The 15,092-nt window shown below is 32.2% G+C and overlaps 1 long non-coding RNA gene across 1 annotated transcript; it reads left to right on the top strand.

The window, feature by feature from the left end:
• The first annotated feature begins 7,627 nt into the window (after window positions 1–7,627).
• Window positions 7,628–12,376, top strand: LOC127707375 (uncharacterized). Its single transcript, XR_007984830.1, has 3 exons — window positions 7,628–7,765; window positions 8,285–8,360; window positions 11,626–12,376. It is a non-coding gene; the product is annotated as an uncharacterized LOC127707375 (long non-coding RNA).
• Window positions 12,377–15,092: the final 2,716 nt, after the last annotated feature.

Below are 15,092 nucleotides of genomic sequence, written 5' to 3'. Positions count from 1 at the left end.
TTCTGATTGTGGTAAAAACAAATCTTGTACTATAGTTAATGGAACAATACAAACACAATATTTTATTGACTATCGTACAAATAATCCAATTCTGAGTTAAAAATAGAATAATGACATACATGTAATGCTATAATATCTTTCATTTACCTTAAAATTTTGGACTAAAGGTATTCAAAAGAATGGAACAGAAGGCATTAAGTATAATTGCCTGACAAAAAGACAAGATGGTACTTTCATAAGCAATAACTGCACCTCTAACAACATGATTCATTGTGCAGATGGCAAGTATTTAAAACGAGATTAAGTTGATCCTTTACGACACAATGGTTTTAAAACAATTAATATAGGTAAAGTAAAATTAATATGCATTTACTTTCTCGACAAACAAACTAGTACTAGAGCGGTGAACGTGTGTCTATTTGTAAATATCCTCAGCTATCTACATGCGTTTAGGTGAGTTGCAAATATACATTTTTGATAAACAGTTCAACGAACTTATGTAGTACCTAATACCCTTCTTTCACAATACTTGGGAATAACACCTGAAACCATTAAAATTGTCCCTTCCTAGAATTGTATGTGCTTCTGATTCAAATTGATTAAAGACATATGAAACGAGCTTCTTAAAATTTTACTGTTAATAAAATTATTGAACCAATGCATGCATATATCCTAACCCCATAACGTATAATTGACAAAACATATTTCATTCAGTGATTGTTGATCGCAAATTAATTAATTTTCGATTTTGTTGCCGAAGTTTACCAAACTGTGACATTGATTCAAAATCAACACAGAATCAAGTAGCACGTGAAAAATAAGCGATTGTATTTTTCATATTTTCCATGCGTTTCCAATTATTAATTCAACTTTGCAATAACAGTTGTTTGATGATTTGGTGTATTAAATTGCTCTTTTAGAATCAATTAACACAATAAACATACAGTCCACGTTTGTTTTCATTCTTTAATTAACGGGTTTTCACTCGCACTTGCACTGTGCGGTTGCCGAGGTTCTAACGAGAGGTCTCGTGGTTAAGGACACTGCATACGGAAAATCTATCGGCGATTTAGATTACGGGAAGACAATATTTCAAAAGAAGTACATTTATCAAGATTTTGATAACTAAACTAAAGATAACGGATTTTCTTCTACAAGAAAGTCATCCCGCACTTGTTTTAGGGTAAAATTTAACCTTTAAAGTGTATAAAACATACTAAATTTTCTTTTTGTAAATTCGACGTTTCATATGACTTAAATATTAACTAAGTATTTCCATAAAATGATAAACGTAATTGTTTAATTCACTATATTAGAGGGAAATACATTATTACTCCTACATCATTAAAATTGTAGGTCATAGGGCATACGGAACATGGAGTTATGCTATTAACTTATGTTTACTCAGGAATGAATCACTTTTAAAAGAGCGGAATAACAGTTCGGACTACTGGTTAGGATATTTCATGTATGAAGAAGGTAGGATAATACATACTACCAATTCAGTAAACAAATTAAACTATGGAGATGTTGTAAGATTGAGCCAATGAGACAGCTTACAAATACAGACCAAAGGACGATAATGTTTAGAACATATACCACAACACGGCATTCAACAATCAGCATGAACATACCTCAAAAATAGATGTAAAAGGCCCCGGTATGACAAAATTAAGGAACAATTCAAAAAGTCAGTTCTACGTGCACACCAACAACTTCAGTCTACCATTGAAGGTAGGTAATGATCATTACATAACTTACCGGTAACACAATCAACACTGCAGTGGGTGGAATGCAATACCCCTATACCATTCAAATTACGAGCACGTGCCATCAAAGATAACATTGGGAGAAATTTTTTTTAATTTGATTTCTTTCAAATACGTATTTCAGATTTTCTTTAGCTATAGCGGTTTTAAATATTAGATAATAGACAAAACTGACATATTACACCATGTGTTCTATTTTTAGCCATGTCAGCCATGTTGGTTGGCAGGCTGGATCATTGGACTCATTTTTGAAACTAGTAGATACCCTAATGATGATTGTGGCCACGATTGGTTCTAATTGGCTCCGTAGTTTCAGAGGAGAAAATTATTGTAAAAGTTAACGGACGACAACGACAGACAACGGACGCAAAGTGATGAGAAAATATGGAACGCCACAGCTGTCTTATGTGGAACTCTGATATTACGTTATGTTGCTTTATTATTACTTGATGATAGTTTGTCTTTACATAATATGGTTTTGACATTACGTAATGATGTTTTGATATAACTCAATATGGAATAGTCATTACTTAATGATATTCCGATATTATATGATATGGTTTCGTATTGACCTGATATAGTTTTGTCATAACTTAATATGGTTCTGTCAATACTCGATGTGGTTTCACCATTATTTGATGTGGTTATGTCATTAGGCAATGTGGTTTTAACATTACTTGATGTGTATGTGACATAACGTAATGTAGTTGTTTCATTACATGATGTGGTTTTGTTATTTCGTAATAATGATTTGTCAATTCTTGATATGGCTTTAACATTACGTAATGATGTTTCAAAATTTGACGATTTTACACTAAATAATGTGTTGGTTTCAGTATTTGATGTGGTCATGTCATTCTTTGGTGTGGTTATCCCATTACTACTACGAGGTAAAACCACGTGACCATTTTGGAAAAAAATATGTTCTATTTTTAGACCGATTTCCATATGTCGTTTGTGTAATGCGCTTTGGATGAGTACCGCTATTCATTAAGTTAAAGTTCAAATTAAAGTTCAAGTTGTTGTTCATAGTTATTTGGTATGAAAAAGGGGAACGACAGACAAAATTAAGAAAAAAAGTACTAAAACATTTACAGTAATTCGGACATAAGGGGGATATCCCAAAACCACTTGCCGGTTTTTCCTTAGTTCTCAATTGGAAGCAGTATTATAATAAATTCGTAAATGATTCCAAGGAACACTGCTTTATCTTGGTCCTGAAGAATAACTCCTATACAAGTTTTATAACAGTTCATGGAGGTTTACAAATTTATTATGTCAAAATAGTTTAATTCGGTAATATTCAATGCCAAAAAAAAAACCTTACATAGAAATAAAAAAAAATGTGGTATGATTGCCAATGAGACAACTCTCAACCACATACCAAATGACGTAGAAGTTAATATATATGTGTGACTGTATGGTCTTTAAGAATGAGCAAAATTCATACCACATAGTAAGTTTAAAAAGGTCTCGAAATGAAAAATATAAAAACAGTTCAAACTAGAAACCTAACAACCTAAATGATGAGGCTAAGCAACAAAGCATCAATTCTATAAAATAAGAATTCTACAGGTTTTTTTTAGCGTGTATGTTCATTTGAACATATGAATATTAAACTTTTTTTTATTAATTGCAGTTTCTGATATACCACGCACTAATTGAAAAAAAAACTTTTTGAAATATCTGTTTCACAGGTGACGACGAATAGGTTCCAGTTGTCGTAACCACAATCCCGTCATCTTTTCCTCGAATGTAAACTACCAAAAAAAAACAAATCAATGAGTTTGTACTTTCACGAATAAAACGACGGGTGCCACAAGTTAAGCAGAATCCGCTTACCCTTCCAAAGCACCCGAGATCACGCTGATGGATTTATGTTACCCAGTCATACTGATCTATTTAGTTGAGCCAATCAAAACTGTCTTTACATTTTCTTCTTATGCTGTGCTATGATACAATAGGTTAGGATAGGGATTAGCGCTAACATACATGTTAAACTCCGCCTCGTGCACTTTCTTTAAATGCCTGCCCCAAGTCAGGAACCTGTAGTTCAATGGTTGTCGTTGTTTCATGTGTGTCATATTTGTTTTTATACGCCTGTCAAAATTTTGATTGGACGTATTATGGTATACAAATATCGTCTGTCCGTCTGTCCGTCTGTCTGTCCGGCGTAAACATGTCGCACCGTAACTTGAGAACGACTTATCCAAATTTCATGAAACTTAAGATAGTTGTTTCTAATGATGGTCAAACGATCTGTATACTTTTTGGTGAAAATAAGATTAAAACTTTTTGAGTTATGGGATTTAGTAACTAAAACAGGTGTGTGTAATTTTTCCCCATGTCGCGCGGTATCACAAAAACAATTTATGATTATTGCTTGAAACTTTACACACTTCTTAGTTATATTAATCTTAAGATCTGTATACTTTTTGGTGATGATTCAAAATTTTATTTTTGAGTTATTGAGTATTTTGTAAAAAAAAGGGGGAGGGGTTTTTCACATGTCGCGCCGTATCTCAAAAACGATTTATGATTATTGCTTAAAATTTTATACACTTCTTAGTTATAATAATCTAAAGATCTGTATAGTTTTTGGTTTTGATTCAAAATTTTATTTTAGAGATATTGATTTTTTGTTTTTTTTCAAAAGGGGGGTTTTCACATGTCGCGCCGTATCTCAAAAACGATTTATGATTATTGCTTAACATTTTACACACTTCTTAGTTATATTATTCTTAAGATCTGTATACTTTTTGGTTTTGATTCAAAATTTTATTTTATAGATATTGAGTTTTTTAAAAAAAAAAAGGGGGGGGTCTTCGCATGTCGCGCCGTATGTCAGAAACTATTTATGATTATTTCATAAAAATTCACACACAGGCCGACGGGCGTATCATGCGCTCATGGGGAAGCTGTTTATTGTTTAGCTATAAACTAGACCATTAGTTTTCTCGTTTGAATTGTTTCACATTTTCACGTGGTGGTCTTTTGTAGCCGACCATACGGTGTGTTAAAGGATGTACGGTTGCCTATGATTGCTTGCATCCACTGCATTTAAACTATGGTGGATAATTTTCTCATTGGCAATCACACCACATCTAACTTTATTTCAATTTCTATGTTGTGTTTTGTATGCTGTAAAATTGTTTATCTTTTGTACGCATACCTACCCCTGAATCCTCTTTTCGGAAGCTCGAGCAAAAGCCCTTGATCAACGATAAAAAAAATAGAACTCATATCAGAAAACTCAAATTTCAACTCTTAATCTTAATCTAAATGAGACTCAAATAAGGTGTTTACCTCGAACTCTACGCCAAAAGGTGAGTCAAATTTAAAGTTGAAGTCCAATTGTAATTCGGAACTCTATCTTTAAATGTGACTCAAACTCGAAGTTCAACTCGAAATTTGGTATGTGGTTGAGAGTTGTCTCATTGGCAATCATACCACATTTCTTTATTTCTATATAAGGTTTTTTTTAATGCATTTAATATTACCGAATTAAACTGTTTTGACATGATAAATTTGTAAACCTCCATGAATTGTTATAAAACTTGTATAGGAGTTATTCTTCAAGATCAAGATAAAAGCATCTATAGAAAAACATGTTTTCCTCCGTTAAGTGTACCGGTTAATGTACAGGCAGTAAACATTTAATTTACGTTTTACACTGACAGCAGAATTATCCGGCGAGACACAAGGTTAATAAGAATCTTTAATTTATTTATTAATTTACAGCTTCCATTTGAGAACTAAGGAAAAAACGGCAGGACCAAATGGTTTGGGATATGTCCGAATTACTTTTAATTTTTTAGTACTTTTTTTCTTATTTTTGTCTGTCGTTCCTTTTTTTCATACCAAATAACTCTGAACAACAACTTGAACTTTAATTTGAACTTTAACTTAATGGATAGCGGTACTCATCCAAAGCGCATTACACAAACGACATATGAAATCGGTCTAAAAATAGAACATATTTTTTCCAAAATGGTCACGTGGTTTTACCTCGTAGTAGTAATGGGATAACCACATCAAAAAATGACATGATCACATCAAATACTGAAACAAACACATCATGTAGTGTAAAATCGTCAAATTTTGAAACATCATTACGTTATGTTAAAGCCATATAAAGAATTGGCAAATCATCATTACGAAATAACAAAACCACATCATGTAATGAAACAACTACATTACGTAGTCACATACACATCAAGTAATGTTAAAACCATATTGCCTAATGACATAACCACATTAAATAATGGTGAAACCACTTTGAGTAATGACAAAACCATATTAAGTAATGACAAAACTATTCAAGTCAATACGAAACCATATCATGTAATATCGGAATATCATTAAGTAATGACTTTTCCATATTGAGTTATATCAAAACATCATTACCTAATGTCAAAATCATATTATGTAAAGACAAACTATCATCAAGTAATAACAGAACAACATAACGTTATATCAGAGTTCCACATAAGACAGCCTTGGCGTTCCATAAGAAAAACTTGGTTGAACCTTTGGGTCAGATTAGCTAAATAAAAAGCGTGTTTGTCAAACTAGTTTCAGCTTTTAATTACTAGTACCAAATCGCTATGTCATTGTGTACAAGACATTTTGAGTAACAATATTTCAAAATATTAATGAATAGACCAGGAGGTTATTATGACAGTTGATTTAGGAATTGTGTTATTTGAGGAATTTGTATGTCTTATAGATTTCCGAGTTGAAGCGACCAGATAACAAGGATTCCAAGGTATGAACGTCCCACATATCAAAATGTAAAATAATATAATGAGAAAACCAACAGCCTGAATTATGTACAAAACAACAAACGAAAACCAAATTGAATTGGCTTCTGAATTGGGATGAATGCACAGAAATGTTTGATTCTTAAATATTTGAACATCCAAAACTAACTACAAACGTAGAAGAGCCACGTTGTAAAAAGTGTACTTTTGGCTTTCAAACTATTTTCATCTGACCGTCACTTGTTTAGTTTTGTGTGGACGAGACGCACGTCTGGCGTATTGGATTTTAAACCTGGTGCCTTTTGTTAGCTATTATTCGTGTGTTTCTTTGTCCTATATGTTCTCCCATTTATTTGTATTGTAATCCTGTCATGTAATGTTGTCATTTTAATGTTATATTTAACATTGCCATAAAAGCGGGAGGTTTGGCATGCCACAAAACCAGGTTCAACCCACCATTTTTTTCTTAAAATGTCCTGTACCAAGTCAGGAAAATGGCCATTGTTATATTATAGTTCGTTTCTGTGTGTGTTACATTTTTGTTGTGTTTTTGTTGTGTCGTTGTTCTCCTCTTATATTTGAAGAGTTTCCCTCAGTTTTAGTTTGTAACCCGGATTTGTTTTTATCTCTATCGATTTATGAGTTTCGAACAGAGGTATACTACTGTTGCTTTTATATATATTCCAAGTTGAAAGAACTAATCTCTTAATTTAACAACTTTGAATAAGTTTGAAGTTTTCCTTAAATGTAAAACATTATGGCTTATGGCAGATATTCAAAGAATTTGCACAATAACTGTATAGTTTCACTTGGTTAAAAGTCCAAATTCTGACTTGATGTATCTGCGTATTCGGCGCATGTTCTTAACAACGACCTCTTAATTCAAGTATTAGTGTCCTCTTAGAGAGATCAGGGTAGCCATATTTCTACACCTAAGCACACATCAGTTTATTTATGCATTAAAGCAAACAGTGAAAGTCTTGACGGTACCGAACTTTGTTTTAAACAAGAACGTTTTTAATGTACACACTTCGAGTTCTTATCTCAAAATATTGTTTATAATTGATTTTAGTTTTCTTTACAATGTAGGTTTTATAAGCACGCCAATATCAATAAATAGTGATAATCAAATTCCTGCAAACTCAACAGAATCAGCGTTCGATGTATCATTTAAGCCTACTTCTACACAGATAGCTGATGTACAGAGATCTGGTGTAAAGAACAATACATTTGGTATGAAATGCAATACTTGAAACACCAATAAGTCGAAACATATCTCCCTTTACAACTTTGACAAGAAGAATGATAGCGAAGAAACACGCTATATATTGGTTTGACCATAGCCTGACTGTATACAAATACACAAAAAAATTGTAAGCTGTTTCCATTTTCTATAAAAAAAAAAATTTATTAAAGGCTAGACGACTACGGTTCGTTCAGTCCATGTATAATACAATGGTACGGTAAAATGTCTGGAAATTCATATATGGTGAAAGAATGTGCCAGAATGAACAAACCTCACGAATACTATGTAGAAAATATGAGTTTTTGTGCTGATTGTACAGATTGCCAAAGTTCTTTGCAATTTACATATGATTACCAGCCGAGTGTTTTCCCCCAGCAAATATGCAGTAATCTTTTCGAAAATAAAATCATGTCTAAAAATATAGACCTGAAAATATTAAACCTTTTAAAAATTAATTATACGGCTTGCAAGTTATTATAATTACTATATATATATATCATTTCTAGTTGTAGGAGAAGTAGTCATTGTGAATGTTGTTCTCTTCGGACTGTGTATTCTCGTTGTCATTATGATAATCCTAAGGTAATAAGTATTTTGGACTTGAATATTAGTAAAATAGATGTTCTTTTTTTTTAAGCAAAAACATGTAATTTCTAAAACACATTTAAATTATGATATTTATGTTAATAAATGTGACTACAAACATATCAATTTGGAGAGATTATAACATTCTGTCACATTAATATGTTTCAAAGAGAAATTCAGATTGACACTGTTGACTTACATATATACTTTTCAATGAAATAAAATGTAAGTAATGAAGTTTTTTGATAAATAAAAAGGAAATGCCCATAACCTTTTTTTTGCACAATATTGTGAAAAAAACGTTACCTAAAAGTAACATTATGCATTTTATTATAACTTCCTTCACCAAAGACCCGCATAGGTGACACCGATAAAGCCAAATCGAGAACCCCAAAACGTGCCAATATATATATACATGTATATAGTTGTCAAGATCCAATGATTTAATATCTAACAGTTCAAGGTATAATACCACCATTGTTTTCCCCATATTAGTCTTTGTTAAATTTGCACTTTTCAAAACATTGTGCAGAATTTATCTTTGTTTCACATAAAGAAATACTTGGCATGAGTAAAGTTTTATCTTGTCCAGTACTACAGACAAAATTTCACATAACATTTCATTGCATATAAGATAATAACCATGACTGGAAGTCATCCTTTTTTTCCTGTGTACAAGCTTCAGTAACCATGTAACCTCAATATTTTAAAGAAACACTAAATAAAAAAAATTATGATTTGAGACACCCAAGATGTATGTGTATGACTTAGAAATTTTTTACTGCAATGAAATGTAGGATTGATTACCTACAAAAGAGGGACGAAAGATACCAGAGGGACAGTCAAACTCATAGATCGAAAACAAACTGACAACGCCATGGTCAAAAATAAAAAGACAAACAGACGAATAATAGTACAGATGACACAACATAGAAAACTAAAGACTAAGCAACACGAACCCCACCAAAAACTGGGGGTGATCTCAGGTGCTCCGGAAGGGTAAGCAGATCCTGCTCCACATGTGGCACCCGTCGTGTTGCTTATGTTATTACAAATCCGGTAAATAGTCTAATTAGGTAAGGGTATTGCAGTTACGACATAAGGAACATATCCGATATCATTTGTGAAATGGTTATTCCATAACGGTCAACCAACTCGTGATGGCGTCCGTAAAATTTACGAAGGGATGATTTCAACTTCACCATTTGGAACTCTTGGCTTAATAGCTTCCTTGTGAGCAGCAATCCTCTATCAAGGAAATCATGATAGGAAACACAAGCCGGGGAATATCGTATCAATTGGGAGATATATACTCCGTATGCAGGCGCTGCTGGAATGGTGCTACATAGAAATGGAAAGTTCACAATTGGGAAGCTGAAATCATCTCTTTTGTCGTAAAGTTTTATTTTCAACCGACCCTCATTGTAAATTTTTAGATGTAAGTCAAGATATGAGGCAGACTTAACTGTATCTGTAGTGTCCTTTATCTCTAGTTCGATGGGATTGATTCGTTCAACATAGTCACCAAATTGTGTATTATTTAGTGAGAGAACATCATCTATATAGCGGAACGTACAACTGTCAAATTCAAGGGAATTTTTTTTTTACCCTTTTTCGTATGCAACCGGATGTGACGTACTATGATTTGGTGGTTTTATACATAAAGAAGACTTTTTTGTTGAATAAACTGAATGTGATTTTTTTCCTTGTAATACTGGTTATTTCAAGCATTACTGTCAAGTTTTGTCATAATCAGTTCAGTAGTTTGCGAAAAATCTTTTATAATGTAAGACGACATCTACAGCGATTCGAGCAAACTTTCTTCGAAAAATCCAAACCAAGCCGCATCATGATAGAATATAGTGTGGACCAATAAATGATCAAATATTTATCTCATCTGCCTACAAACAGTTAAATATGATACAAAGGGTGACTCTATGATGATAAATACCACTAATGGACCTCTTTGTCTTCATTATTAGGTCCCTTTTGGTCTATTTATGCCTCTCATTTCCTCAAAATTTAAACTTTTGAGGCCACTATATCAAAATTTTGGGGTAATTTTTACACATCTATGCAAGAAATGTGATAATAATGAGTAATTGAAGTATTCAAGCTGAATTTACTATCCATATAAACGTTCACTGACTCCATGGAGGTTTCAATAAGTCCTTACGTAAAACTTAAATTTACGCCGCGCTCCAGAGAGGGACATAAAATGCTTCCCTTTTAGTGAATAATTTGTTGTTACTGCTACAAAAATAATTTCATTTACTTATAACTGTATATTTTTTAAAGTATTACTAAGGAAAAAAGTTTTCTATTATAGCAAAATATAAGAAATAAGGCGAATAAGTCAGAAAAAGCTCCCAAAAACAGAGTATGGCTTGCTATGTCTACTAATATTCATGGTAGAGTCCTATTTCAAGGCAATTTTCTCTTAAAATGTGTTTTTGAGACTCAATTCACTCAAAATATTTCATTTTTGCAATATTTCACTGAAATAGCATGAGATTTTAACAAATAAGAGTACATACAAGGTCAAAGGTGCATGTGCAGCTTCCCATAATGATTTGGTGGTATTACACCTCAAGTAGATTTTTTTTATCAAATTGTAGCCAAGGGGAAACATTTCTAGGACAGTATTTAAAGTGGTTTGCTCTATGATATTGCTTTAAAATTGAACATGAAATATAAATTTTGATTTAAAATAATAACAATAACGGAGCTAATGTACTAAGAAATGGAAATGAACTACCAATCAAAATACCAATCACTCGGCTGTATACGTCATTTAAAAAAAAACAATTTTCATGATATCAAGAACAATACATATATAAAAACAAATACCGGAGGCGGAAAAATAGGAGGAAGGTTATAAAACCTGACAAAATCAAACGCTCGACTATATCAACCAACTGGAAAACAACTGCCATTTTAAAAAAATAATTGATTAATTTGACAATGATTAGGACCAAGCAGCCAAAATAATGAAAACATACAAAATTAAACAAATTAAATAATCAAGACAAACATACAAAGTTACTTTTCTTTGTTGTGTTTGTATGTGTTATATATGTTCAAATGTGTTAGCCATGGCTATTCATTGAAACGTTTCATTTAAGAATCCGTTTTAATTTTTTGATATTATGTCAATGTCTATTACGATTCCATAAAAAGTTACACGTATTGGGAAATTATATTCATCGTATTCAAAAAAGCACAAAATACATATAATTCATTTTTATGCAATCAATTTCAGAAAGCGATTGACTTTACAAGTTTGTCAAACAGCCAAACAGAAATTTCAAAGGTCTAACATCAGTAAAAATCCAATGGTACAAACAAATGGAAATAGTGAAATGAAGAACAGAAATAAAACTGAATTGGTTCGTGACAGCTATGATGAAACTTGGGAACTACGTCGTAATATAGTTCATATTGGCAAACTTGACCAGCAGGATATCATTATTGTTCAAACGGAGGAAACGGAAATTTGAAAAATTCTATTGATAGTTGAAAGCAATTGAAATTTTGTATTGTTTTTGCTAAGTTCAACAACTCAAAACCCAACTTTCACTTCCTCTAGTTTTTGCCTTCATAAATGACTCATATAGTTTAATACAAAATTCGTATGATATCAATTCCGCGCGACTAATCTGTGTTTCTCGGACAACCATAAGTAGATACAATCGAGCCAAAAGTTTGAAAAGACAAATACATAAAACGTTTGTAACGAGCATGAGTTCAAATTTAGCTAATGAAAGTACATTCTTACTTTTAAAACAATGAATGAGCTTGTAGTCTGAAAATTAAGTTATAAAATGTTATATTACTTCATTCAGATAACGACGTACTGACGTCGGGACATATGGTTGTGTATCGGCTGTTTTTAGGACACACCAACTTTAAGTATTATAAAAATTTCCCAATGATCATCTTTATAGATGTTATGAAAACATGTTATGTTCAGTCTTCAAATCCTCATAGTTAAAAAAACAAGTTTATTTACATTCGGTACACTCTGTACTCTGTATATTACATATTAATAAAAACTGCAAAACCTGTGAGCTTTGTATTACGGATGCCTGCTTTTAAAGTAACTTGGCAATTTAATTAAGTGGCGAGAAGTTGTAATGTACTGCGTCCATTTATGTATAATGCATAGAATGTACTCTGTGAGAACTGATTTATGTCGGTGAAAGACGAAAACGGATAAATGAAATAAATTGACAATGAGGGTCGGTTGAAAACTAAACAATTGATACGATATTCTACAGCTTGATTTTCTTTATCTAAAGAGATCCCAGTTTTTGACGGGGTTCGTGTTGCTCAGTCTTTAGTTTTCTATGTTGTGTTTTGTGTACTGATGTTTGTCTGTTTGTCTTTTTCTTTTTTAGCCTTGGCGTTGTCAGTTTATTTTCCACTTATGAGTTTGAATGTCCCCTTGGTATCTTTCGTCTCTCTTTTGCTGCTTACAATGAAGTAAACTAAGTTTATTAGAATTCGACTGATGATTTTTTTCTGTATCTTAATTTATCTTTTGTTCCTTTTTTAAGCACTACTTTTCATCATACTTAATTGAAAGATCGGGTATGTCTACTCCTTGAGCAGCACTTTGTCTTCAAAATTGAATCGTAGACACACATCATTTGTTTTAGGTTACACAAATCTTACTTGTATACACTATAGAATATATTACCAGTTGGTTTAACGTTTTGATCGGCTACATATTTGACTAGTTTTGTCTGGTTGATATTTCAATAAACTGTCTGTATCTCTAAGCATATTGATAGTGCATCCATACTTGAAATGTTGTACTTGTATTTATGTGAAGCATATTTCATACTAAAAAATACTAATACAAAAAGAAAGAAAGAAAATAAGGTGGCATTGAGATATAAACAAAAAATGATATAGACGTTTTCATACTTTGCCTAAGAGAAGTACATATTGTGATATTTTCAAACATTTCTTAAAAGTGATAGGTCACCGAGCTTGTTTTCAAGCTACAGGTTGTTAAAAAAATATATACATTTTTATGGACTATAAAGAGAAAATGTATCATTAGGTAAATAGAACGTAAACTACATGATAAATTAATAAAATTTGAAATATACGAAATATATATTTTCAGAATATCAAAAGAAAAAAATTGCGGTCACCGTAAATGTTTGCATACTTGAACATGAAACAGAACATACTAGTAGATTCTGTAGATTCCTTTATAATTATACAATATTTGAGATACCTCCTCTTAGTGCTAAGTTTGGAAAAAGTTAAAATCCAGCCAAAATATTCTACCATTGTAAACATATTAGTAGTTATAAGATAGAATCACATAAATTTGTTCATTTAAATGAAAAATTCCTTTTAGTAAATTGCACTTCTGCATCGATATTTGCTGAATCGATTGGAAATCTTGACCTCTTGTGTTCTGCTTATTTACAATCCAAGATCACTGAAGACTCTCATACTACCATAAGGCTTAACCATTTGATATAGTGGTAATGTGTGTCACTGAAGTAATCACATTTCAGTGTGTGCTTTCATCTTGTATATTCCAATGAAATAGACATGTAGGATACTTCTAAAACTAGCAGGTCAGTTTAATATATATGAATCTCTATGTTGACAATGACACAGACGGACAACTTAAAATTAGGATCTGTGAAAACCGTGACGATTTTATTTTTCCAATTGTCAACTTTCAGTTTTAAGTAGTAACACATTCTCTGCCGCATCATAAACGTATTTCAATATGCCTTATCTGAAAAATGTGATTTGCTTATGTACTATGGCAAATGTGTCAAAACTCCTTATATATTTCATCACGATTATATTGTTAACAGAAACTCTATCTAAATTTCAAGTAAATATTTACATCCGTTTAAAAGATATGGATATCATGAAATACATAAAATATAATACAGAAATTTTACTCTGTACCTGGATAGTTACAAATCATTCATTTATGTGTACCAGCTTATCTAAATAAAAAAGGAAGAGGTGGAAGATTCCAATGGGACATATAAAACTCATAAGTCAGAGAAAAACAGACAACGCCATACAGAAAACTAAAATACGACCGAAAATCAAATAAGTCCACAAAACAGTACAGAGAAAATCTAGCTTGGAGCAACACGAACGCAACCAAAAACGGGATGTGATTTATTGTTCTCTGGAAAAATAAAAGTATGACAAAAATACTCAACTCCAATGTATATTCAAAAAGGGGGAAGTCTAAACAAAATGACAAAATCAAACGTTTGACTTAATCAACTAACGGAACGAATGGAAAACAAGTGTCATATTCCTGATTTGGTACAGGAATATATATATAATTCATATTAACTGATTGATTTATTGTTTCAGATCTCCATCATTTCTGATGTCAATTAAAGATATGAGAAACAGTGCTGTACTCATTTATGATAGAGATGTCTCAACACTTTTGAGAACTATTGACGTAACATTACAACATGCCTGCAGTGAAGTGCCCAGTACCGGACTGCCAATATGAGATAGATGATCTCGACGCTGTTGTGGTTGCAGCATTACTTACAACACACGCAACAGTTCATTCGGCGGCCGCTGGTGCCATTGTCTCAGCAAAAAAAGAAAAAGTAAAACGTCCAACTGTTGCATCAGCTGGTTCCAGTGAAGATTGGACATAATCTGTCTTTCGATGGAAAGACTACATTCAAACAACTAAGGTCAGCGGAAAAG

Source organism: Mytilus californianus, unplaced genomic scaffold (genome assembly GCF_021869535.1).
Source record: "Mytilus californianus isolate M0D057914Y unplaced genomic scaffold, xbMytCali1.0.p SCAF_68, whole genome shotgun sequence".
Classification (NCBI taxonomy): Eukaryota; Metazoa; Mollusca; class Bivalvia; order Mytilida; family Mytilidae; genus Mytilus; species Mytilus californianus.
The sequence above is the reverse complement of the archived record's forward strand: the minus strand, read 5'-3'. Positions and strand labels throughout refer to the sequence as shown.